Source organism: Alexandromys fortis, unplaced genomic scaffold (genome assembly GCF_014885135.2).
Source record: "Alexandromys fortis isolate MF-2015 unplaced genomic scaffold, M_Fortis_MF-2015_v1.1 scaffold_36, whole genome shotgun sequence".
NCBI lineage: Eukaryota > Metazoa > Chordata > Mammalia > Rodentia > Cricetidae > Alexandromys > Alexandromys fortis.
Window position 1 is genome coordinate 3,891,547 of NW_026067915.1, and position 26,794 is coordinate 3,918,340.

General features: G+C 47.8%; 1 protein-coding gene across 1 annotated transcript in view; it reads left to right on the forward strand.

Annotated features, from left to right (window-relative positions):
• Positions 1–26,794, forward strand: part of Slco2a1 (solute carrier organic anion transporter family member 2A1) — a 75,635-nt gene that overhangs the window by 1,978 nt on the left and 46,863 nt on the right. The gene's annotated exons all lie outside the window — the stretch shown is intronic.

The window sequence follows — 26,794 nt, forward strand, 5'->3', positions numbered from 1 at the left end:
GGCTCCAGGTTTATTAAGAAAGGTCACAGGAGGTGCCTGTGGCCTGAGAGTTATGGGAAATTAGGGAAGGAAAAACCAAAACGGGGCGTTGGAAACTGTTAGGATGAGAATGCCTTCTTTGATAATGGTCAGAAGTGAGGTCCACTTTCTTACAGGTCTAGAAGGACCTAGAATGGTTGAATCTTCCTTCATTCATAGTATGTGTGTGTGGGGGGGGAGAGGCTCCTGAAAAAAGCACCTCCTGGGAGCGCTAAAACGACCCTGTGGAAAATAAGAAGTCCCAGAACCTACATCTAGGTACCTTGGGATCGGGGAAGAGTATGGTGCTGAGAGATTATTTCCCACAATCCTACCTTAGATGCAATGAGCGCTCCCCAAGTATGGGGTGCCCGTACCTTACATGGAAGGATTGGGGCACTGTGTGCAGTCTATGAGGTCGGAGTGGATGCCACCTCTTTACCACAGGGTGTTACCGGTAGAGCGGGGGTTCCTTGCAGTGAGCCCTGCCTTGATTCTGTTCTCCACCACAGTTTTAAAAAGTTGCGTAGATTTCCCTCTTGGAATATTACTAACATGGAAAGTGGGAGATAACTGTAAACAATCCTCAGATCTCCCCTTGAGCCTGACCTGGATGGGAACAACATGTATTATTTTGGTTCTGCCAGTTTGGAGGGACTTGGGGAATTGTGGGGATTTTTTTCATATTTTTAACTGAGGAATTAAGAGGAGAAGGCATGCGCCTGGGGTGGGTGGTCTCTAAGGAATGAGACTGTAGCGGGACTGGTGAGGGAGGACTCTGAGTTTCCCCGAGAAGGGTAGAAGAGGTGGCTGTGCTAGGCTTCCTGACAGTGAGGCTGGCAAGGAGGAGTGGGAGAGTTTGAGAGTAATCCTGCAGTTCCCCCTAATTCCTAAAATAATTGGCTGGCAGCTTTTTCTTTGAAAAAAAATATAAAAAGAAGATTAAAAAAAATGTTTCACATGCCCGAGATTCAAGTCAGAGCCCTGGACCCAGGCCAGTTGGCCTCCCAAGGGAGTTAAGTGTTCTTATCTATCAGTTGAGAGTTTTTCTTGATTCTGTTAAAACATCTCCTTCCTTGACGGATAATGAGCCATGGATGGCAGGGAGTTGGGAGAGAGCCTGTCTTGGCATCCCTATAAACTGAACCCAGTTACTCCAGGAGACCCCGGGCACACCTGGAATGGAGAATCCCACCAGCTGAGCTTTTCCTTCTTGAGGAAGCTATGCCTGAGGCTTCGCTATTTGAAGGGAGATTTCTTCCTCTTAATGACAGGTTGGATGACTGTCCTATACCTTCCCAGTAGGGAAAAGGTGACACAAAAGACGTGAGGGAAGGTGACAAGGGACATCCGGCTCAGAGGTTGGTTTTGCTAGAATCTTTGTCACTGGGCTGGATGATCCAAGAGGCATGTTGTTGTCAACCCCACGCTCCACATGGTTCAGGAGTGGGGGTGAAGTCTGAGGACAAGATCCATGGCCCATCCCAGCCACTCACTTCCTGGGTCATGCAGGAAACAGGGCTCACCTTTCTTGGGGCCTCTGAGGTCCCTTCTGGAAAATGTGGGTGCCATGAACAGTTCCCACCCTCGCATCTCAGTAAGAATTACGTGGGGGTAAGTGAGATAAGTTTATAGACAAAGTCCATGAACAAGACTGTGCATTCCAGTGTTATCTAGGAGTTCTTGTTTCAATGCTAGCCCAGTATACATGAAGCCTTGGGTTCCAGCCTCAGCACCATATTGTGGACCCTGTGCAGGTTCAAGCCAGATGGGGTCCCAGAGCTGAGAAGGGAGAGTGGGCCCCACCTCTAGCCAAGATGCTATTTACAATTGATACGTGCCAGCAAAGGGAGAACCAGTGTTCTTCAATGGAGCATCACTGGGAACACCAGCCACACTTCTGGGCAGACCCCGTGTCCGGGAGTAGCTGGCCAAGACAAAGTGGACTCCATGATTTTTTTGTTTGTTTATTTTTTTGTGGGTTTTTGTTTAGTTTGGGCATTTGTTTTGGTTTATTGCTTTTTGTTTGTTTTGATTTTCATTTTCAAGTTTGTGTGTGTGTTTTAAAGATAGAGAGGCAGAAAGAATATAAAGTTGGGTGGGTAGGAAGGTGGGGAGGAACTGAAAGGGGTGGAGAGGAAACATTATCAAAAGATATTGTACAAAAATATAACATAAAATAAATCTTTAATACTGTTTAAAAGTTAAGTAAAAACAAAACACATAATAAAAATAAGAAAAAACGGGGCATGGTGGCCCTGTAATTCCAGCACTCAGGAGATAAAGGCAGGGGGATTAGAAACTCAAGGTCCTCATTGACTACATAGTGAGTCTAAGGCAGCCTGTGCTACATGAGATCTGTGTCCAAAATCTCACTTATTTCATAATGCACAGTTATTAGTTAACAACTACAGTTAATATTAATCATAATACCCATAATAATATCAACTATTAATAGCTAACAGTAATTGATTCTATGAGTGGACAGACTTTGAGAATTGTGTGCCCACATTCCATCTGTTTTACAATTCTGTCAGGTGGATAGTATTATCAGTCTCATTGATGAGGAAATCAGGGCCTCACAGAACCAGGAAGGCTGGCAGGGAGAGAAACGAGGCAGGAGAAGCCGTAGAGCAGAAAATTGTTCTATCCAGCCCCTCATCAGCATCACGCCTCCCACTCCAGATCTGAAAGTGGCAACAACACAGACATCAGCTAACAGTACTTTCTCCAGGTCTGGGAGACAGCCAGGAGGAGGTCCAGACAGACACCCTCAATACCGATCAGCTCCTACCTCTTAACCCTTGATAATGCTCAGTGAAAGAGACTTGCAACTCTTAGGGGAATGTTTGTATTGTGTGTGTGTGTGTGTGTGTGTGTGTGTGCGTGCATGTATACAAAAGTGGACACATGTGCACAGATATATAGAGGTCAGAGAACAAACTACAGTATCACCCTCAGGACCACCTATCTCCCTTGAGAAAGGGTCTTAACTATCCTGAAGCTCACTGCTTAGGTTTGGTTGGCTGGATCCCCAGGGCACCTCTGGTTTCTACCTAGTATTAGGATCCACAGCACCCTGACCTTGGGCAATGACATTCTTACATAGGTGCTAAGTACGGAGATGGGTTCCTTCCTCTTAGAAGGCAAGAGGCGTATAGGTTGGGCTGTGGTCTTATCCCTTGGGAAGTGTTCTGTTTCTGTTGTTTGTTTTGTGGTGCTGTGGGCTGAATCCAGAGCCACTTACAAGAAAGCATTCTCCCACTGAGCTACCTTCCCAGCCCTTCTGGGTGAATTTTCACAGCTCCTGCTGCAGGAGGCATCTCCCAAGATCTTGTTTGCAAGATTCTTAGGAAACTGGGAGCCACTCAGACAAGGCTGTCAACTGCCTTAGTACAACCCCAGGACTCCAAGTTAAAAGCAGGCTCCCTCAGAGATCTTGGGGTAGGACAACTCCCGTGCAGACAGAGCTCTCCAAAGTGAAACACCCCTTTGGAGCTAAGTCAAGGTTATCTTATAGGGGGAGCCATCTGCTGTGACAGCTGCCAAACTTGAGGAAAAGCAACACCTCTTAGGGGATGGAGGGGCACCCAGTGGCAGAACAGTGGGAAGAGAGGATTAAAGGGCCAACCTTATGGCTTGCTTTGAGCAGACTGGGAGCACTAGTCTGGGGGAAACTATCTTGTTCTTGTCTGAGTCTGTAACTTCTGAGGCCTTGGACCCCCCAAATGGTGGGGAGGCATCTTGAGCATCGCTTCTTGGTTTTCAGAATCTAGGACAGCATGCCAGTAATCTAGTCCATCCCCAGGAAAAGACTCCCAAGGAACAGCAAAAGAAGACGGGAAGATGCACCCACTTCCCTCCAGGGGGCGCGTTTCTCTAGCAGTCAAAGAAGTGTTCCCTTCTCAGAACGCCATCTTGGCAAGTTTAGAAGGCAAGGGTAGGGAGAAGGAAGGATGAGGATTGGTGGCTTCCTGGGTAATAGGACACTGGGGATCCTCTCTGGGATGATACTCAAAGCCCTCCATAGCTTTTCTCTTCCCAACCCAGAACAAATGAGAACAAGTCACATTTCTGCAGTTAATCTTTCCTGACTTTGTGACATGGCTATCCTTTTTCCATGCTAGGGGAGCCAGCCTGGGCTGTTGGGATGAGGGGCAGGCTTCTCCTCACCTTCTCTTGTCTCACGGTGTCATCAGTTACGGTGTTTATAGGGGACGGTCAGAGGCCTCTGACCCCCATATCCCATTCCCCCTCTTCCCTCCCTTGCTTGCTTTATTCCACACCATGGTTTTAACCACATCCAGACAGCCTATCTGTAGAGACACTGGCTGTACATGTCTGTTGTGTGCCCAGTCCCCAGGGCAGGGATGGAGAGGAACACGGAAGACTCAGACCCTCAGTGAGACCCTAGGAGATTGTTCTCTGTTATTCTTAGTCTATCCAGAGATTCTACCCTCGTTTTCTCAAGGAATGCTGAAAAGAAACGGTGTTGTGAGTTTTCCCTTGTTCGTGCCCACAGGACCTACGCAGGGGCCGTCACTAGGGGACCGGGGCTCTCTCACCGTGGCCCCATGAGAAAGTCACCTGTGTTACTAGAACCAGACACGACCTGGTTTGTTTGAGAGTCTTTTAGAAAACTGTATTCGGTTTAAAACGATGACGGGTTCCTAGCAAAGCTGACCTTAGAGGTCCCGTGTCTCCTTCACCCACTTTCTCTCAGGGTTCCATGCTGCACAACAATGGTAATTCCCAGGGCTATCAAAGGCAGGAAATTGACATTGCTATCTCGTGCACATACAACACAGTCCGGTACTGTTATCACGCGCAGGTTTGCGCAGACGCCGCCCACCCGAGGATACAGGAGTGTTTCACCACCCGCTACACACAACTTGCCTTGCCAGCTTGTTGGCCGTCTCATCCTCTCACCTCTTGCCCCTAACCCCTAGCCTCAACCCAGTCCCCGTCTCTAGGAATGCACGATTTCAAGGATCTTACGTGAATGGGATCATGTAACAGGTGACCTTTGAAAACCCAACTGCTCGTGCTCAGGATAATGTACTTGAGTTCCATTCCATCTAAAGAGCTGCAGGTCTCAAGAGTTGGTTCTTTTCTATAGCCAGCTGTGGACGTACTATGCATTGCTGGCACACTGTTCACTTACTGACGGGCTTCTGGCTTATTTCCCATTTGGGACTAGTTCAGATAAATCTGCAAGAGTGATTGGGCACAGGCTTTTGTGTGGTCATAGCTCATAATTTCTCTAGGGCTAATGCCACGGTGTGTTGCTGGGTGGTGTGGGTGTTGTGCAGGGATACTTAAAAAAAAAAAAAAGGAACTTCCCAGCTTTCCAGCTATTACCTGGAATGGTCATATCGCCTTACACTTGTTTTGGCTGCTTGACCGCCTTTGAGCTTGTCACTCGCTTTTGTAAAAATTCTAATAGATGTGCAGGGGCTTCTCACTGTGTCCTAATTTGTGTTTTCCTCATCACTGGTGGCATCAAGACTGAACCGCTCTTCATGTGTTTGTTGGCCGTACATGTTGTCATTTTCCTTTAGTGTTATGTAGTTTTAAGACTACTTCGTGTATGCCAGCTACGAACTGTTTGTCGGGTATTTGGTTTTCAAATTTTGTCTTTGAATCTATAGGTTTGCTTTCTAAAAATCATTTGAAATTATCTTATAGAGAAAATCCTTAATTTTGGTGAATCCAGTTATCAATCTCTCTGTATGTTTATGCATATACGCCTGCTCAATTGTGGGCATCGGCCCTCATCTTCCACATTATTTGAGCCAGGATTTCTTGCTCACGGCTGTAGACAACCCCAGCCTTTGCTTGTGTCTGTTAGTCTTGTGTAAACCAGGCTGCCCTCAACTCACTGTGTAGCCAGGGCTGGCCTGGAACTCCCCATCCTCTTGTTCCATCTCCAAGTTGCTTAGGCAACAAGTGTGTGTTGCCATGTTTGGCTTACAGTGTTCTGGATGCTTCTTTGTGTGCTATATACAAGAACCCTTCATTGAATCATCATTTCTGGGCATTACACCCCACCCCCCACCCCATATCTTCTCGTAAAAGTCTTTAAAAAGCTTTTTTGTTTTGTTTCTTACTTTTAATTGTTTTGCATTTAAATATAATCCATTTTGAGTTGAGCTCTCTGTAGAGCGAGGATTGAGTAAAGGTCTTGTTTTCCTTACCTCTTGCTGTCCTTGTACCACGTCTCTCCTCTCCTAAACGGTCTCTGTCCAAAGCCAATCGGCTGTTGTCCTCATGTGGGCTCTACTGGCTCTTCGTTCAGTGTCACTGTGGTGTGTGTGTCTGCCTCTCTCTCGCCAGGCCAGCCACTGCCTGGTCGTTGTGGCTGTAGGGTGAGGTTTGAGGTGGGAAGGGCTTGCTGTCATCCTGTGGTGGTGTAGTTACCAAACTTGATAACTTACAGAGTTTCCTTTGCCCTTCGTCTTTGAGGATGATTTTAGGGCAGATTTCAAGCTCGCTGTTGGTAATGGGGGATGAGATCTTGTGCACTTCTGTCTCCATTTTGCCTTCTGACCTCAGCTGGTTGATGTCTTTCCCCATTGGACTTTAAGATCTGTGCTTCTAAATTCTTTCCTCTTGGAGTGGGAGATGGCTCAGTCTGCCATGCAAGCATATCCCCAAAACCCATGTAAAAATCTTGGAGCAGTGGCACAGACTTATAATTTCACTGCGGAGAGGGCAGAGACAGGAGGATTTCTGAGGCTCACTGGCCAGTCAACCCAGCTGAATCCCTAAGTTCCAGGGTCAGTGAGAGTCCCTGTCTAAAATCTAAGGTGGAGAGAGACTGAAAAGACACAACCTCTGGCCTCCACATCTACATGTATGTGCTCTTGCACACGTGTACACAGACACATACCCACACAATAAATAAAAGTTCCTTTAGGATCCTAATGACATCCCTGAAGAGAGGTGTCAACACCTCCTTCTCACAGCTGAGGAAAAGGGGTACCATGCATGGCTGCATGCTGAATAACTGGCAAAACAGAAATTCCCACCAACATCTTCCTCCCAGCCCACTTCTTCCTGTGGCCATGGAAGGATTCTGACTTCTAGATTCTTTTGTCTGGGACCATGAGGATTGGGCTCAGTGGTCTCAGGGTTTCTTCCCCAGCCTCAGATTCTCATCTCATGCTGGCAGTTGCCGATTGAGATGAGACTAGGAGCGGAACCGGTTAGATCTGCGCTATGCTTGGAGACCTGTTAGGAAGCCGGTGGAAACAACCGGATTCTTCCATCAATCCCTGCTCACTTGGCTCTGAGGACCTTTGGTCCGCCTTACTGTTGGAAGTTGATTAGACCTCTTCAGGAATGAAGAGTGAAACCAAGGCAGAACTGGGGGTGAGGGATGGACTGATACTGTGGGGGTGTGGGAAGTCCCCTTCCTGAGCTGGCCTTCCCAGACTCTTTGTATTCTTGGTAGTGAAGCTCAGCAGAATTTCCAAGAGGTTCAGCCACACCCAAGGGTGAAATGAGGAGAGGGAGCCCGAGGGCTTGTGAGGAGTCCATGGGACACTCAGTATAATCAGTATTGGGTGCTAACTGCCTTCTACTACAAGGGATGTGGCAGACTCTTCCCTCCTTAGAGGTTTAATGAGTGTTGGGGTCCTAGAGGAGCCTGGAAAGTTGCTTATATCTAAAGGATTTATTGCACCTGATTTCCCTGGGATATGGGCTAGCCTAGAGCACCAAACCCACCACATTTGAGAAACATGACCCAGGTAGACGTCAGGTGAGAGCTATTTTATCTGGTTAGTTTCTTGGGTGCCGAGATAAGGATTCTAGACCATTTAAAGGGAATAGGGATGTGGGATGTAGGTCAGAAAACTCTTAAACTGAGCTCTGTGGGACACTTCAAAAGAGGAGCCAGTTACAGAATCTGTTAGAACCCTGGGTTTGGTGATAGGGACATATTGGTAGACTGCTACCAATATCTATCAGCAGGGATAGCAGGTTTTCCTGGGGTCTTAAGTTGCCAAATCGATCCCTAGACAAATTTTAACCAACCACCTTCTCACTCAGCTTTGTAAGTCATTCTTCACTTGGGCCTTGGGACCTCCTCTTTTTCTTAAATTTTCTGTTTTTCTTTGCTTCACAATGTAGGTTGAGGCAACAGTTGGGAGGTGAGCGGGGAGTCTGTAGTTGACTGATTGTGGGTGAGACCCTTTCTAGCTAGGTACTGCTATTCTGTCTGCCTCTCCAAGAGGCTCCTGAGTTTCTGAGATGAATGCCCTGGGTCCCAGGCTGACCCACTGCTTCTGTTTGCTCCAGGACACAGATTTTCAGTTTTAAACCTGGAAATGTTATAGGGAAGTTGAAATGAGTAAGTTGACTCACTGGCCCCCATGCTAGGATAGTTTACAAAATCAAATTTCTACCCTCTTTGGGGTACTATATGTAGTGAGGAGGGCACAGATTATGTTCCTGGATAGAAATGAATTTTGGGGACTCATGGAAGCTTCCAGAGAGCAGCTTACTGGTGAGCCCTGCAGATGTTAGCATCCCAGCCTTATCTGGTCCATGCTGAGCTAAACTCGACCCCTGCTCTTCCATGTCTCTGCTCTGCAGAAGCCCCTTCACTCTTATTCAGTCACCTCCTAGCAAATCAGGACCCAATTTAGCCTGTTCTATCTTGCTTTCCTGATAAAAGCAACTTAGGGAGGAAAATGGTTTATTTCATCTTATACTTTAGGTCCTAATCCATCTCTAAGGGAAGTCAGAGCAGGAACTATAGGCAGGGATCATGGAGCAACATTGCTTGCTATTTTGCTTTCTGGCTCATGCACAGGCTAGCTTTCACCTACAGTCCAGGCCTACCTGCTTTGGGATGGCACCACTTACTTAGGTGAGGCCCTCCCATGTCAATCATCGGTTAAGACAATCCCTCTCAGACATGCTCACAGGCCAATCTGATTTGGGTAATCCCTCAATGGAGGACTCCTTCAGATGACTCTAGGCTCTGTCAAGTTTATAGCTGAAACTAACAAGACATAACCTATGTAGATATTTAATGCATAAGCATGTAAAATTTATAGGGAGTGGGGTGGAATTATTCATACCTGTTTGTCTTATTTGTAGTTATTGTCTTATTGGCAGTTTAATTTAGCTTCACTTTTGCTTTTTTTTGGCGGGGGGGGGGGAGGTCAGAATCTTGCCCCATGGCCCAGAGTTGAATAAGACAGCTAGCCTGTGAACAAGGCAGAGAACAAACAAGCAAGAGTATTCCTCCATGATTCCTGTCTTTACTTCCTGCCCTGACTTCCCTTAATGTTAGCTTATGACCTGAAGATATAAGGCGAAACAAAACCAGGGAAGGATTCACTCATTAAATCAGGTGTACCTTGAACTTGCAATAATGCTCCTGCCTCTGCCCCCTAAGTGTAATTATTATGTACATGAGCCACTCTGCCTGGCTTTGATTATCTTTAAATCAGTTGCCCTTAATCCCAACACATTCTTAGTAGCAATAACAAAATTCCTTCACATAATCACACACAAAAGCATATCCATGTTATTAGGACCATGTGTATAGTGAGCCATATAAAATGGACAGCAGTGACTATAATTATCAATATATTTGAGGCTTCCTGTATGGGAACACACCTGCTGTATATGAGTTTAGTGAGCATGTGTGGACGAGACTAGGTCCTTCCAGAACTTTGCTGTGAAGTGCAAACCATGACTTCACATTTTACCGTGGAGGAAATTGGGAGGTGGCCTGTAGGGACTGTCACTTACACAGGTTTGGAGCTGGAGCTAGGGCTCTCTGGGGGACGCTGTCTGGAGATTTTTCTTCCCCTCCACAGCTGCTCTGTACTTCATGTATCTCCCGTAGTTTCGCCCAGAGCTGTGTGCTACATCATGGCTTCCTACCAGAGGTGCAGAGAGGTTGCTGTTTCCTAAGCCGGTTTGCCAGATGTCCTGGAACTCTAACTTCAGTATGGTTCTTCTTTGGATGTATGTTCCTTCTTCTCTCATCGTGAACAGAGACCCACACTCCAGGGGTACAGTACTGTTAGATCTGGTGTGGACAAGGGGTTATCTCATGGCTTAAAAAAAAACAAAACTCAGTTGATTTCTAAAAGAAAGAATTAATGGAAACTTAGTCCATCCCACGGTGTCTTAGCATACAGCTCATCCGCCTAGAAACTCCGACTGAGGGAACGGCCAATCAAGTCACTGGAGAGTCCATGACTAAACCACAGGATGTCTGTGGAATCTTTGCAAATCTTTTGTGTGTATGTGTGATGTTGGGAATTGAACTACAAATCAATGTTAAAGTTTTAAAAATAAGTCAACCATTGTGAGGAGCTTGTTCTCCGATGTTAAGTAAAACGAGGTAGGATGGACAACTGTGTTAGAGGGATGGATGTTTCTGAGAGAAAACACAAAGCAAGGCAGCTCTAAGAAAGACTAGGCAGCAATGGTTCTTGGGGAGGGCGGCTATCAACGGTTTCACTTTGTTCTTTGTGGCTTTCTGTATTCTCTATTGTTCTACGACAAACATATCCTATGCTTATGCTTAGATGGAGCTAACAACCCCAAACCCTAAAGAGTGTAGTGGTATCCACCCTCCCTTGCCAGGTGCACCAAGACATTGCACCAGTGGTATGGGGGGGGGGCAATGGAGGACAGAGTGTTGCTTTTCCAGGGCTCTGAGAGTGGACCCAGGATGCGGCAGGGTTGCAGTGAGAGGGGTGGGGAGGTCCTGTAGGGTGGCTTTAATTCCCATTGCATCTTTACGCCTAGGACTGCATTCCAGTCTCGCTGCTTTCCCAGAGACGGAAGCAAAGTCAGATGGATAACAATACTTGAAGCCTTAAAGAGTGGCAAGAATGTGGGACATTCTCCTTTCTGGGAAGACGGGAGGCAGGTCTATCCAGGAAGCCCTCCCTGCTCTTCTGGCGTGCCCCCCCCCCCCTCACCAGGGGCTGGCTCAGAGTTTAGGAATCTGGCCCCAAGGGTTGATGGAACTTCCTACAGAGATGAGTGTGTGTGATCAGCAGCTGCCCTGTAGGAAGAGCAGTCCGAGGGTGAGACAGCAAAAACAGAAGCCGCCCTGGATCTGCTGAACACTAATTGGAGGAATGATCCTGCTTCAGGGGGTTGATATCTGGGAAGATGTGGAAACCATCTCTGAGCGGACTTGCCCAGAGTCACTTTGGTGAACCTGGATTGCTGCCCTGCCCCACATTGTCTGCAGGGCTGGACCCTGTTCAAGCAGCAGTGACCTCTGACCCTCTGAGGCCAAAAAGTGGCAAGGTTCATTTATTTAGTCATATTTAGGTGTGTGTGTGTGTGTGTATGTGAGAGAGAGAGAGAGAGAGAGAGAGAGAGAGAGAGAGAGAGAGAGAGAGAGAGAGAGAAAAATTGTTTGGTTGGTTTTTTTGTTCAGTTTTTAGACAGGGTCTCTCTCCAGCCTTGAACTCATTAAGCAGTCTACCCTGGATGGCCAGATAGGCTCAAAGGTCTGCTTCCTCGGTGACAGGATTACAGGTGCACAAAAACCTGCCCAGCTTCTTTTTACACAGGTTTTTTGGGATCAAACCAAGGTCCTCATACTCACCAGGCAAGCAGTTTGTTGAGTCATCCCCCCATCTTCATCATCTTCATCACTTACCATCAACCATGAGCGATCCAGTGAAGGACAAAGGCAGAAGGGAGTGCCTGTCCTCCAGGCAGACAGACAGACAGACAGTGCACAGTTAGGTGAAGAATCGCAGAGTCTCAATGTCCCGTGCCATATAAGTGGGGGAGAAAGCTGACTGTTACCAAGGAGAATAAGGTGATAAATGAGGTGGAGTCTGCTCTACATACCTGGGTCACAGACCATGAACTTTAATGTCATCCTCACTGCCCTCCCATGGAGTGACTGAATGTCATACACCGCTAGGAATGAGACAAACAAGGTCTCTGCCTCCCAAAGGCTCGGTAGAAGGCATAAGATGGACCATAATGAGCTCTAGGGAAAAGTGGCTTCCATCGACAACGCAGGTTCGTGGAGCACGGAATCCCTCTTACTGCAAATACGTAGAGGTGCTTTGTAAAAGATGCAGAAGAACCAGAACTCTTATGCTGTTGATGGGACTGTGAGCTGGTCCAGCCATCATAGAACATAGTATGGTGATCCCTCAAAGAGTTAAAAATAGAATCACCACACAATTTAGTGATTCTGTCTCTGGGTAGATATGATGGTTCGTCTTAAATGTCAGCTTGCCACAAGCTAGAATGACCGGAGGAAGAGGTTTCAGCTAGGGAATTATCTAGATCAGGCTGGTCTGTGGGGGATTGTCTTGATGGATAATTAATATGGGAAGGCCTAGCCTACTTTGAGTAGCACCGGGTAGTCCTAGATAGCACTTGGCAGCTAGTCCTAAATTAAGAAAGCTAGCCGAGCATCAAGCCTACCTGTGAGCCAACAAGCAGCATCCTCCATTGTCCCTCCATGTTTCTTTGACTGTGAAGTGGGATCCTCAGTCAGAAGCAATGCTGTATACAATAGCAACTAGGTCTGCCTTGATTTATTCCAATGCTGGGCTGTGGCCTGGAACTGTAAGCTGAATAAATCCTTTTCTCTCTTTGCTTTAGGTCCAGGTACTTTATCCTAGCAACAAAAATGAAGCTAGGACAGTACACAGGCAAAGGAACAGAAAGTAGGGTCTCAATGTGATATTTAAACATCCGTGATCAGAGCAGCCTTAAGGTAGAAGCAGCCCAGGTCTCCACCAATGAATAAGTGAAGAAGCAAAACAAGGCATAGCCACAGGCTGGAGCACTTAGCCTTCCAAAGGGAGGGAGAGCATTCTCCCGCATACTATAAAAACGGATGGATCTGGAGGACATTCTGCTCAGGGAAATATGCCAATTGCAAAGTGACAAAGATACAATTTCATTTAAATGATGTCTCTACCATGGTCGAATTTATACATACAGAATGAAGAGCGGCAGTTTCCTGGGGTTGGAGTGGTGGAAGGGAGTGGAGAGCTACTGTGCAATGGGTATTCACTTCGGCATTGCGAGATGAAGTGTCTGAGAGGCGGATGTTGGTGATGGGTGCACAGCACTAAATGCATAATGCCACAGGAGCGGGCCCTGTAAACAGTCATGATGGCAAATGGGTTGAAATGTGTGTTTACCACAGCCAGAAATATATGTGGGTAATTGGTGAAAAGGCTCTGGACACATGTCTTCCAAAAGAGAAGAGAATAAAGAAAAATAATAACAAAACAAAATGTAATCAAAGGATGGAAGAATAATGGAAAGGTGGGAGGGGGAGCAAAAAAAAAAAAGCCCAAACCCAAACCAAACCCCTTTCATTGGAAAGTGGAGAATGATGTGCCAACCAGATGGAAGAAAATCACAGCCCTTGCGAATGACCTCATCATTTCTATACCAGAGAGTCCCAGGTTGTATTAAAATATACAGTCAAAGTGCTTTTGAAAGGAGACATCTACAACAATTGAATGTGAGGGTCAACCACGCCCCTTCCTGTCCTGCCCCTTCCTCCATCCTTAAAGATAGTGGCTTAGCATCTTGAAATCCCGCAGCTCCTCCTCCCCACCCCTCCTCTCTCATAAAGACTCTTGTGATTACATACACAGAGATCTTGGATAAGCTCCCAATTTAACACCCTAATCACACCTTCAGATTTCCTTCTTGCCATGTAGGCTAATATATTCAAAGGTTACACCTGTAACTCCAGCATTTGGGAGGTGGAGGCAGGAGGACCAGGAGTTCAAGATCAGAAGATCAGTCTTAGCCACAGAGCAAGTTGGAGGTTAGCCTGGGCTACATCAGACCCTGACTCAAAAATCAACCAATGAACCAACCAAATAACAACAAAACCAAGACACTTAAGGATGAAAACAACAGGACCCAGAAAGGTTGACAGTCAGGGGACAGGAGGTTACCAGGAGACCGAGACATAAAGATGACTTATCCGTGTTAGTAATGAGTAAACGTGCCTAAAGCAAAAAGCACGTCAGGCTGCAATGTGTTTGCAATATCTAGAGGTGCCTGGGACTCACGTCTAGAATATACACAGAACATAGCACAAGAAACCCAACAAGAAAACATGTGGAAAACCTGAGCAGATACGCTAGAGTCTCTGCGTCTCTTTGAATGCCACTGTTATTCTGTCCAATCACAAACAGGCACCTAGGAATTACTGGCTTGGACCAAAGCTTCTGTCCATAGTGTGTGTGTGTGTGTTTCCACACACACACTTGCCAATTCTCTTAAAATTTTGCGATTGATTGCATTGGGCCCACTCAGATTATAGAAGATTATCGTCCCTGCTTAAAGTCGGGTGATTCTGCATTTTAATTACATCTGCAGACTTCTATAGCAACACCTGGATTGTGTTTGATTGAATGGGTGGAGGCACGCCTAGCCATACTGACGCGTTCAACTCACTGTTACAATTAGGACCTATGCAGGCTGGACTGTGACCGCTCCAGGAGTTGGGGGTACCATGGGACCATGGGGAAATCCGTGAAATGTGGGCCCTCCTGAAACTGTTGCTGGGAGGCGTGAGTGCTTGGGTGAGCTCCTATAAGAAGCCTAGGAAGGGGTGTGGTCTGCCCCTTTCCTGTTTGGGAAAAGCTATGATGGGAGTCTGCTTCCTTCTACAACAACTTTGCCAGGCCACAGGATGAGTGGCTCACCAGCGTCTAGATGCCCCTTCCGCATGGTGCTTTCCTGCTGCTAGGTCACAGGCCCCTGGGGTGCAGACGTGAATGGGCGGGTGGTGGAAGGTAGGTGAGCTCATGTCTGCTGCTCCTGGAACGGCAGCTGTAGGCGTCGCGTGTTTGCTTGACTTATCTTTCCCATCTGAGGATGCTCACTGATGACGGCGGTCAGGAATCTTGAGGTTTGCAGGGGGAAAGCCCAGCCCAAAGCGGCCAGGTGCAAATAAGGAGCTCGCATTCCCCTCTTCTCCTGCATTTGCGCTCAGTGTTCTAAGTGAAGAAGGAAAGGAATCAGGAGGGGGGGGCTCCCCCAGGCACACTGTACAGCCAGACCCCCATACCCAGCCATGGGGGTTGGGGGAAGTCTCATAGATTCTCACTCCACAGAAAGAGTTTGCTTTTCAGCGTCCCTGTTTTTACAAGATGTGTATGACCAGAGGTTGAGCTTCCTCACTGGACAGAAAGATGTTAGGACGGGAGGACTTAGGCTCAGGCGGACTTCCTTTGACTCTACAGCAGTGATTGTCAAAGTGGAGCATTTCCTTGTGCCCCACCCCAGACTACCGAATGACAAACTGGAGACATTGGATCCACTGGGTTTTGGCAAACCCCTCGATATTTCTGATGTGCCCCAAAGTTCAAGGACCTCTCCTCTGAGGCAAGCACATCTTGAGGCCCTGACGTGCAAGTAGAGTGTACATCTTGTGGTTCCTACTATGTGTGTGGCCAAGGCACTCCTGCAAGTGATTGGCAGGAATTAATTCATATTCGGCTCCCCTGGTTGCCAGGCAACTTGAACTTCTGATGTAAGCTTTTATAATAGATGGAGGAAATTTGCCTGGCCTCTTAGACTACCAGTGAAAGCCTCCCAGTACTTTCTGATGTGGCTCAGGTAAAAGTTAAGTCACTGACCCTGAGACCTCTTTGAGCCAGGAGACGAGAGTAGCCATCTTAGCCAGGAGGAGCAGCCATTGTGGAATCCACAGTCTCTCTAGGGGTACTCAACACACACAGGCTGGGTTCTGTAGCAATGACCACAGAACACCAAGAGGACAGCTTGGCTCTCTGCCCTCATGGGACAGCCATCAGGGAAAAAGCTACAACTTCCAAATAGGACCACATGTGTGGACTTCCATCTATCCAAGGCTAGACCAGAGACTCGGCTTCAACCAGACCGTAAATACTGTTAGAGTTCAAGTGGCCCTTGTCTGGCTGCCGATCCCTGACCTCGGAAAGTCAGGGTTTAGTTGTGTTAGGGTATCTGTCAAGGGCCTGGGGCTTTGCCCTGGTCTGGTGTCAGTTTAGTATCTCAGCTGTCAGAAGGTGTCCATGGGGCTCTATGTCAAGGAAGCCTTCCACCTTATTAGTGGGGACAACGTGGAGTCTGGCAAGGAGGCAGAAAAGGCCATAAAGATGATGGGACCAGTCTTGAGTGGGGAGACAGCTCAACCTAGCCTTCATAGGCCCCAAGGTCTGATTCCCAGCACTACCAGAAAAAAAAATGAAAAGAGGGAGTGAAATAAAGAAAGGAAAAAGAAACGGGGACTGGTGTTTGTATTCCATACGCTCTCCTCCAGGACGTGAAGCTGAATAATGGACAGAAAAGTCTCTCTTTCCCTGGAACCATCTGCGGCTTTGCTGAAACTCAGAGGCCACTCCTAATGCCACTACCAGTCGGCCTCTGAGCCACCTTCTCTGGGTATGTGACTAAATTGTCACCAAACGTTTATATGACCAGAGAGAACTGGTCTTGTCCTTGGTAGGCAGACAAGAGGTGCCCAGCCTAGCTGTCCCCCATCCTGGGCCTCTAACTGTTTCTTTTTTCCTTGTTGTCACTGTCCCCTGTCTGTCTCATCTCCTTGCACCCTCTCTTCCAGGACCTCTCCTGATGGACGTCACGGTTAGACCGCCTCCCCCAGCTGACCTGTTCACCTGCTCCCGCACGCTCTCCTTCAGCCCTGTGGCCTGTGCCTCTCAGCACCTGCTCTGTCTGCCTCACTGTCTGAGCTCCTTGTTTCCCTCACACCACTCTGTCCTCTCTTGGCTCTCAGATGTCCCTTGCCATCCCTGGGCCACCTTAGTTCTCAGCCCTTTCCTTGCCAGAAATCCTCTCCCTTGGCTGCTCCCCAGCCAAGGCCACTGTCCAACCAGAGACTTCCTGCCTTGTCTAGCAGCCTACCCTCTCCTAGTCTGTCGGCTTTCTTCCCTGTTGCGGGTCAACCCATGTGAAAGGTCCGGCAGGTGCCATCCCGGCTTAGCAGTCTCCTGTGATGGTCAAAAGGAGATGAACTCCTATGGTCCCTCTCTGGAGCCAATTCTCCTTTATGATTTAATTTTTTCCTGACAGTGCCCAGAGCTTTCCCTGGCTAAGCAGACCTTCCCCTGGCCAGAACACACCATTTTCCTGGAGATGGCCCCTGTTTTTCTCCACTTTCTAAAATCTAATTATCCTCAAAAACCTAGTTCTGGCTCACTTCTCCAGGGACCTGGCCTTTACCTGTCCATAGTCCTTGTCATGGTAGGGCACCTGGGCCACTTGTTTATTGTCTGACCAATTCTCCTCAAGAGATTTTGCTGCAATTATACTCAGGGATCTTATCAACAAACTGTTCCCAAAGGGAATCCAGCCCTGTTTGAGTCTTGATCTCTCCTAGAATGTACCTGACCTAGGGAGCTAGTCAATAACTATATGCTTATGGTCTCAAATGTTCTTTTCTAGGGAGAATCAGCAATAATACACTGTCCCTCTCCTCATAGCCGTGATTAAGAAAAACCAAGCCTTTCAGAACCGATAGACCAAGTGTTCCCTGTTGCCACCATCTTGGCTCTCAAAGAATGAATCTTGACCAACAGGATCAAAGCTTCCTAAGCACCCTGCAAATGTGCGCTGTTAGTCTCCGAGCAATCCCACAGAGCTGTTCATAGATACCTCCATTGCCACAGCTTTACCCACACAGAAATGACGCCGGGACTGGCTTGTCATCTTATAGTTCATAGCACTTGGACAAAGTAAGAGTCAAATTCAGGTTCCAAGCAACACTCAGACTTGCCTTTGGAAAAAAAACCCTGGCCCCCATTGTATTATAACAGCGTCTGTTGACTAAACAAAACACCACAAGCTGGGGTGCTTAAAACAACAGGGATTTATCTTCTTTCGTGTTTGAAGGCCAGAGATTTAAAAAAAAATTAAGTGTGAATCAAGTTGGGTCCCTCGAAGGCTGAAGGCAAGCGTTCCAGCCTCCTTCCTTCTAGAGACAGTCAGAGATCCTGGGTATTCCCTGACTTGTAGACACACTGTTTCAGTTTCTGTCTTCACTGTCACACATTGTCCCTGCCTGAGTGTCTTTCTATCCAAACATCCTCTTATGGGCAAAAGCCAGTGGGCTCAAACCTCCTCTATTTCAATAACCCAACACCATCTTGATTATAGTTTCAAAGACCCTCTTTCCAAATAATGCCAGATGTCAGGAGAGAGGATGCTTACGTAGCTTTCTGGAAACCATGATTTAACCTGTAATACCCAGCAAGGAGGCTGGGGACAGAGAATGTCCTTAATGTTTTATGTGAGTCCTAAAAGGATTGGAGCAAGACCATAGCAAAGTGTACTAGGGAGCACTTGTAAGGCTGGGGGGTGTGGAGACTTGTGAGGGTGCACAGCCCGCCTTCCCTGCCACAGTCCACAGTCACCCACACACGGACCTTTGGGTTCATGCCTTTGGTACTTGGTTGGTTAAAATCTGAGCAACGGTGGCAGGACCCTCTCATGGCCTCCTGGAGGTTACTAGTGGAATTGTGTTCACAGTTTAAGGCAGAGAGGCATTTCTTTCCCCTGAGGTGTCTGATGGGGTGCAGAGATCTGAACACTGGGTAAGAGCTTTTTTCTGCTTCCTACCGCCCTCTTCCTTGCCTCTTTTCCTGCAGCGAGGGTGAACAATCGGCTCTGCTGAGTGTTACATCCTTCCTGTTGTGTTTTATTTTGCCTGAATATCTTTTTGTTTATTTGTTTGGTTGTTCGGTTGATTTTTTTTTTTTTGGTTGTTGTTGTTGTTTGTTTTGTTTTTGTTTTTAGAGACAGGTTTCTCTGTATAGCCTTGGCTCTCCGATACTCACTCTATAGACCAGGCTAGCCTTGAAATCAGAGATCTGCTTGCCTCTGCTTCTCAAGTGCTGGGATTAAAGGTGTGCACCATCACCACCCAGCTTTGCCTGAATATCGTATCCTGGCTCAGATGGACCTGCTTGCACAGGGCCAAACTTGCAGGGAACTGACATCACGTTTGGGGTGGTGGGACTTTGGCAGGGACATGCCTGTAAAGACAGCCTGTAGTTCTGTGAGTCCCCTGGCAGGCTGGAGAGGGGAACAGGAGGTGAGTGTGAATGTTCCTGTATACGAACAACTATGTCTTACAGGGACTGCTGATTACAGAGAAGGTGGTCTCTGAGCAGTGGGCGGGGGCAGCGCTCACCCGTGGTGTGCAGGTGTTGGCTCTAGAATGCCCTTACCTGGAGAAGGACTTTTACTTGGGAGCAGTCAGAGGAGATAGTGTTGGCCATGAGTGGGGCCGGGGACCCACTCGGGAAGGATGGACAGACACCCCACACGCATGCTTCTCACGTCCTCTCCTCATGTCTCTTAGTCATGTGTTCAGGGACCCACTACTGAGCTCTGGAGCTCCATGTGGCTTCTGTGGCTTCCAGCAAGTGCATTAAGGTTTCTTCCAAGGCCTCCTGGGAGCCGCTGTTGCTGTGGAGATGAACGGGTGGTGGGCGGACACACAGGCTACCCAGAGCAAGGCTTTCCCTGAATGAAGGTTCTTTCCCATCCTGCCCGGACACTGACTAATTTCTAATGGAACTTTCTTGGCTCTCCACTGGGTGCCCCGGGGAGCACAGCTTAATCCCCTCCGCTTCTCATGCCCAGAAGAAGAAACTCGACAGCCCATTGTCTGCCAAAACAAACCTGTGGGAAGGGGAAGGACCAAAAGTCAAAACTGAGTCTGAGGCTTTGCTTCTCCACATAGAGATGGATCTGTTGGGAGCTCTGGGCTAGAAGTAGCCCCTGGGATTCTGAAGAGAGTAAAGGAATCAATCCACAAGGATTTGCTAAGTAAATTTCTTTGTCTCCAGAATTTTTAGGGGGGGAGGTGAATGGGTATAGTGGAAGAAAGGCACCTGTTTCTACAATGAATTTATAACCCAATTTGACAATTTTTATGTGCACTTAATACTAGGTTAGGGGTGGCCGGGTAACTGGGGTGTCGTTCACTTGGCATTTATTCCTGCCTTTGCCTTGCTGTCAGTATTTATGGGGAGGGCTGCTTCTTCCTCACGCTTCCCCTGCGTCTGTGGTCATTCCCGTCCCATCCTGCTGGCGACCGGTGTGTCCCGGGTGCCAGAAGTGCTGTAGGGTCCGGAACACTCAGGGTGGCTGTAATTGCAGTCTGGGCTCAGCTCCCTGAAGGAACCATGGAGAACTATAGTTCAAGGGACATCCTTTGACCCTAGACTGGTGAGTAGAAGTTCGTGGAAAGAGGGGCTAGGAAGGTGGATCCGTCGGTGAAGCGCTTGTCGTGTAGCATGAGGAGCTGAGCTTGAGCCTAAGAATCCACATTAAAAAAAAAATAGGACAGAACTGAGTGTGGTGGTGTGGGGTGCTTGTAACCCCAGCGCTGGGTGGGAGAGAGTGCAGAGGCAGGGGGATCCCAGGAGCTTGTGACCAATCAGTTTATCCTACTTCTCAACCTCTTCGTCAGTAGGAGACCCCAGCTCAGAACAACTGAGGTTGTTCTCTGGCCTCATACACACATACACAGTTGCACTCACACATGTACGTGCTCTCACACGCATGTGCGCACGCACACACAGGATGGTGAAGAACCCTCAAAGGAGAGCATTTCTCATCACCGTGTGTTGCCCAACAACACATCACCCAGTGTGGGAGGGAGCAGCACCCTTTCCATTTCGTTACACATTTCAGCACTTAGCACCAAGCATTGAATGTAGGTGGGTTGGGACCTGAGAGGCCAGCTGTGGCCCCTGTGATGGGAGCTTAGGGAGAGGGGAAGGTGGGCGAGAGTTAGGGAACGGAGGGCACGGTAGGCTGGACACTGGGTTATCATTTCACCCAAGCTGGTGGGACCCCCACAGGCTTGTCACTGTCACGGCAAGCTCTGGTTTCCATTCTCAGATCATGCTGCCACCTAGAAGTCTTTTCTTACAGAGTCCAAAGGCAAACTGACAGGGGCTCGTGGAAGTCGGGAGAGTGGCTGCCTTGGAGCTGAGGCAGGTGGAAATGAAGAAACCCCAGGGAGCTTTGGGGATGCTGGGAAGGACCTAGTTTTTATTATGGGTCCCTTAAGTGTAGCCGGGATGGCAATCTTTTCCAGGCTGTATTCTTACAACATATGCGTTTTCTGGGTGAATGTCATACCTCAATAAGAGGGTTCTCAAAGACTTCCCTGGCTGGTGTTTGAAGAGTAGATATGAGCCGGATGTGGTGGTACACACCTTTAATCCCAGCACTCGGTAGACAGAGACAGGTGGATCTCTGAGTTTGAGGCCAGCCTGATCTATGGAGTGGGTTTCAGGACAGCCAGGGCTACACAGAGAAACCCTGTCTCAAAAAAAGAAAGAAAGAAAGAGAGAGAGAGAGAGAGAGAGAGAGAGAGAGAGAGAGAGAGAGAGAGAAAGAGAGAGAGAGAGAGAGAGAAGATGAGGAGAGAGTAGGGGTGCGAAGGACATGTGACAGAGGGTGGCCCTGTGAGAGGTGCTGGTGGCAGGGACTGGAGAGGACCGAAATGGATGAATATGACAAATTTGAGATTTGGCTAGGATGCAGCAGGGGCAAAAGCTAGAATCCAGAAGAGACTGTAGGAAGACATAAATGGTACAGGGCATGGACTTGATGGGAAGTCAGTTGGAATAGGAGGGACACAATTGATTTGAGGAGGGAGGACTTCAGGAAGCAGCCAAGCTCCCACATGTGGGTGAATGAGACCCCAAAGGAAAGTATGCGTGGAGGCACAGACACCCTGGGTACCATTACATCCAGGGGAGAGTGAAGAAATCTCTTACCAAGAGTTTTACAGTGGAAACAGACACCTAGAGAAAACGGCATCACATAGTCCATTGTTGATCCTTGTTGAATTAGCTGGGAATATATTGGCGGAGAATGCTCATTCATTTCTCAGCTGCCCAGACCCGAAATAATCACACAGAAACTGTATCATTACAACACTGCTTGGCTAGCTCTTATATCTTAAATTAACCCATGTTTATTAATCTGTGTATTGCCATGTGGTTGTAGCCTACAAGTAAGGTTCCAGCATCTGGCCTCTTTCTCCTGTGGAGGTCACATGGCTTCTCTTTGACTCTGCCCTACTCTCTCCTCCTCTCTCTGCTTGGAATTCCAGCCTTATTTTATTCTGCCTTGCTAGTAGGCCAAAGAAGCTTCTTTATTAACCAATGGTATTCACTGAATACAGAGGGGAATCCCACATCAGGTGTAGTTGTGCACTTCTGTGATCCTGACACTTGGGAGGTAGGAGTTCGAGGCCAGCCTGGGTTATACAGCTAGTTCCTATATAGCCCAGGGGTTGGGAGGGGATGGAGAGGAAAACAGAGGAGGAGGAGGAGGAGGAGGAGGAGGAGGAGGAGGAGGAGGAAGAGAGAGAGAGAGAGAGAGAGAGAGAGAGAGAGAGAGAGAGAGAGAGAAGAGTCCTATAGAACCTAGGTTTGGTGGATCCATTGATGTCATGTCATGGTCAGTAGCTGTATCCTCAGCAAACACAGTTCCTGTGGCAGCTCCTTCTTCTGAATGCTCCTAAGAGCAGACATTGTGGTAGACCGGAAGGGTGGTAAGGCTTGGTGTCTGTGGTCTGCTATCATTCACCAATGGCAAAATGAGATGCTTTTGCATGTTCCCCTGGGCCTTCGTCACCTTCTCCACAGGCACAAGGAATCACTCATTCCCTAGGGGCATGTGAGATTAACTAGGTTTGCAAGCCTGTGCTGAGTCTGTGCTATGTGTTGGTCTGTAGGTGTAAAAGGGAGAACATTCCAAGTGAAAAACAGAGAAAGGAAAACAAGTAATAGAGACAAGATGGTGTGAGGGCTGTAAGTGCCACCCCTCAGAGCCTTCCTGGTGGCCATGCCCCAGTTATGAGGCCACAGCACCCCTCCCTTGAGGTCAGCTCCAAAGGTCCTAGACTCGTGTGAGTCTGCATTTGGATTACAGTTTGCAATTTCTCTGTCTGAAAAACTGGCTGCCCTTTGCTTAAAGGCAGGAAGGGACGGGCTTTATCTTCAAACCCTTCCAGGATGTGAGAAAAAAAATTGACATCCCATCTTGTTACCAGAACAAAGATGAGGAAGGATATAAAATAGCAAGAGTTTCCATATTCACAGGGTCTGAATGTCCTCTCCCTGCCATAAATACATTCAAAGCACGTTGCCCAAGTGCGGCTTCATTTCAACCTAACAAGTGCTCCAAGCCAACTTCCCCAAAACACAAGATGGTACTTGTTCTTCATTAAGGAGTGTTTTACTGTCTTAAAAATAAAATAAAATAAATCCCTCAGAATCTCTGGAAAAGAATGAAATCGAGCATATATTGACATGAACGCCAGTGGTAACTTTGCTTCCAAGTGTTTATTTGCCAGGAAACGAAGCTTCCAGTTAATATGATAAATCCATACAGCCTCACATGCTCACATATTAATCCCTCTTAGAACTTTTTTTTTTCTTCCCAAATCTGTGACTTTGAAACCACAGAACCCAGATGTCACCCTCAGGCAATCTCTCACAGTTTGCTCTTCCCTGTCACCCCTTCCACCCCTCCTTCCTGGTGCCGAGCATCAGACAGGCAGCCCCGCCCCCCGGGGGGGGGGCAGACCTGAGCAGCCTAGAACAGCCAGCACAGCAGGCCTTTCAGGGTACCTGGTGTGGCTGGGAGCTCAAAAGCACCTCTGCTTCTCTCTTTTATGCCCTGGTTTTAAAATGAGGACTCATTGTGGGAAGCCACAGGCTTCATTTCCACAGCAAGCAGATGGATCCTTTGACTTCAAAGGATACCCCAGGACTCCATCTTATCAAAGACCCTTTCTAGTGATAATACAATCCCAAGTCCAGCTCCCCAAGTTGCCTGCTTCCCTATGAAGGAACAAGGAAGTGTATTGCAATCTTCTGTGTTCTGACTCTGTTTTTTGTTTGTTCGTTTTTAACTTCCAAGAGCCAAGAGGATACTGTCTTATCAAAGGCCTTCTCTAGTGTATAACAATAGTAATAATCGTGACGATACTCTGACTTATTTTTCCTCCAAAGGACACCAGCTTGGAGCCTGGGCTGGCTATTTTGAATCTCTGAGTGTTATCTTGTGCAGACATTTCTTCCTGTATGGAAATATACTTGATTTCCTGAATCACTTTGTAAGAGAAGCTTCCTCAGTGGGGCACTGGGCTTTGCCCTGCAGAGGGTACAGGAGGCTTAAGCGGGCTCAATGACTGTCTAGATACTTCCGATTCTTTCATTTACGTCCTTCACCCTTTGGAAAAAGTAAGAGAGACCCCCCATCCGTCTTCCAGCAGTGAGGACCTCTCAGATGGGTCCCACAGGCTCCAACAGCCCCTCTCCTTTTTCAGCTTTCTGAAACGTCTGATGACATGGAAAAACATCTTCATCTCTGCTGCAGTCTGGTGTCTTGAACCTGGGACCTCCCCATTCAGCTCTTAGCCACTGGTGAACTACCAGGCAGCAGGAGAATGAGCTGGGAGCAGGGGAGTGACAGTGGGGGTGAGCATATATCCAGAGTCAGTACCATTATCAAGCCAAGTGTCTGCCGTCAGAGGCACACCTCACTCTCTAGAAGATTCCGCCAACTGGATAACACTGTCATGACCTGAGTGTGTGGGGGAGAAGGAGATCTGTTTATACTTTGGAGGTTGACAGTTTAGTCCACTGCCCAGGATGTAATAGATGGTCCCTTATTGATGTGTTTGACGCCGCTGTGACATGAAAGTACACCCACACCACCACCCTGTCTCCCAATTGCAGTACAGTGTTCAATAAACTTTACGAGATAGCTAATACCTTGTTATGAAATATGAAATAGTCTTTCTCTTAGGTGATTCTGCCCCATGGTAGCATCCCATCCCGAAGCTGAGAGTGAGCTAGGTTAGAAACATGATATATATTATCTATGTAGGATATTCTTTCTGAGGAGTTTATTAAATATGCTTCTTAGAGCCTGTCCTTTTTTTTTTTTTTCAATGAAAAAAATGTGGGCAGAAGGTTGGGAATAGATTGGATTTGCAATTCAAGATGGCAGACTGAGCATATGTTCATCTCTCTTCAGCTCCAGCCTCCCCATTGTGATGAAAATGATTAAGTATGATAAAAAAGATATCAGAAACAATTAAAAAGGGGGGGGGACACTATGAATGGATGAAACAACTCAGTACTTTCTGTGGAATGGACAAGGGCTGGAAAGTTTTGATGGGTGGGATAGAATGGGAGGGGCAGGCTCCCTGGTTCCTTCAAGGGGCTTTCAGTGGTAGGGAACCTGAGGCCTGCCACAGCCCAGAGGCAGCAGGTATAGAATCTGCAGGTGTGTCACGAGGCAGAAAACTCAGTTCTGGGGGTGAGGGTCAGCAGAGAACAGCCCTTTACCCAGGAAAAACCCAGCTACCCTTTGCTCGTGGATCAAGAGCCCTATCTTGTGTGTGGAGGGGGAGGGGGTGTTTCCAGGAGGCAAGCCCTGTTCCTATGGCTTCCGCTTTGCTTGCTACAAAGTGGGGTGGTCTAACAATAATGAGGGTATGGACAGAAGTATGAAAAGTTGGGAGGGACAGGGAGAAGGCACGTCTAAGTGAGCAGACTCCCCGTCCATGAAGGCGCATAGTCTACAACGACAGAACAAGAGGTTCTATACCGAACATAGAGGGCTGAGATGGTGTCCGGGAGAAACAGAAAACCTAAGCCATGGGGCTGCGGGACCCAGTTGCATCTGAGTGCCCGCTGGCTCTGTTACTCTGAGCCCTTCTGAACTGCTTGAGTTTCTTAAGCATATGAACGTTATTATATTGATTCTAAGATGAAGGGGGGAAATAAAATGCGTAGAGAAATATGAACAGATTTTAATATCCCAAGTGGGACCTGGTTTGTGGAGGCCAGGAGTCCCTGCAGGCCGGAGCCGCTCAGGCCCAGCTGGGGGTTCAGTGTGGTTTGAAATCTCCTTGCCAAGAAGTCCATTTCTCTGAGCAGTAGTAATTCCTGATGGCCTGGCTCATAGCCAGCTCCAGCTTAGAGAGAAAAGAGGAAGAGAGTAGTCTCTGAGGCCAGATGTGTGTGTGTACATGCATGTATACATGAGTACATGTGCACCTGTATGTATATATGGTGTGTATGTATGCGTATGTGTAGAACACATGTATACAGATGTATGGAGGCCACAGGTCAAGAGGTCAGCTTCAAGTGTTAGCCATTCATTTTGTTGCTGTTGAGGCAGCATCTTTGTCTAAGACCTGGGTCTCCTCTATTAGGGCAGGTTGGTTGGCCAGCAAACTCTAGGGACCCTGCTATCTCTGCCGTTGCCATGCTGGGCTTACAGTGCACACCACTACAACTCAGCTATTTGGGGTTTTACGTGGGTTCTGGGAGTTGGTTAACTGCTGATGCAAACACTTTATAGGCCAAGCTCTCTTCCAGGCCCTCTCTGAAGTCAAAGAAGCTAAAGCAGGCTCAGAGGACTCAGAGCAGCTTGGGCACACTCCGGAACCACCCAACGCTCTTGTGGAGCGAGGGGAAAGTTTCTCTATGTCCAGTTTTTCCCTTCCTTCCTTCCTTCCTTCCTTCCTTCCTTCCTTCCTTCCTTCCTTCCTTCCTTCCTTCCTTCCTTCCTTCTTCTATCCCTCCCTTCTTTAGGAAGGACTGCTTCTTCTCATTCACCCTGACAGTTTCTTTGAGAAGCAGACAGCTACTCTCTAGGGATGGAAGGGCTGGGAGGTCACCAACTGATGCTCAGCCAGGCCACCCTCAGGCTGCCTAAGGCATTTAAT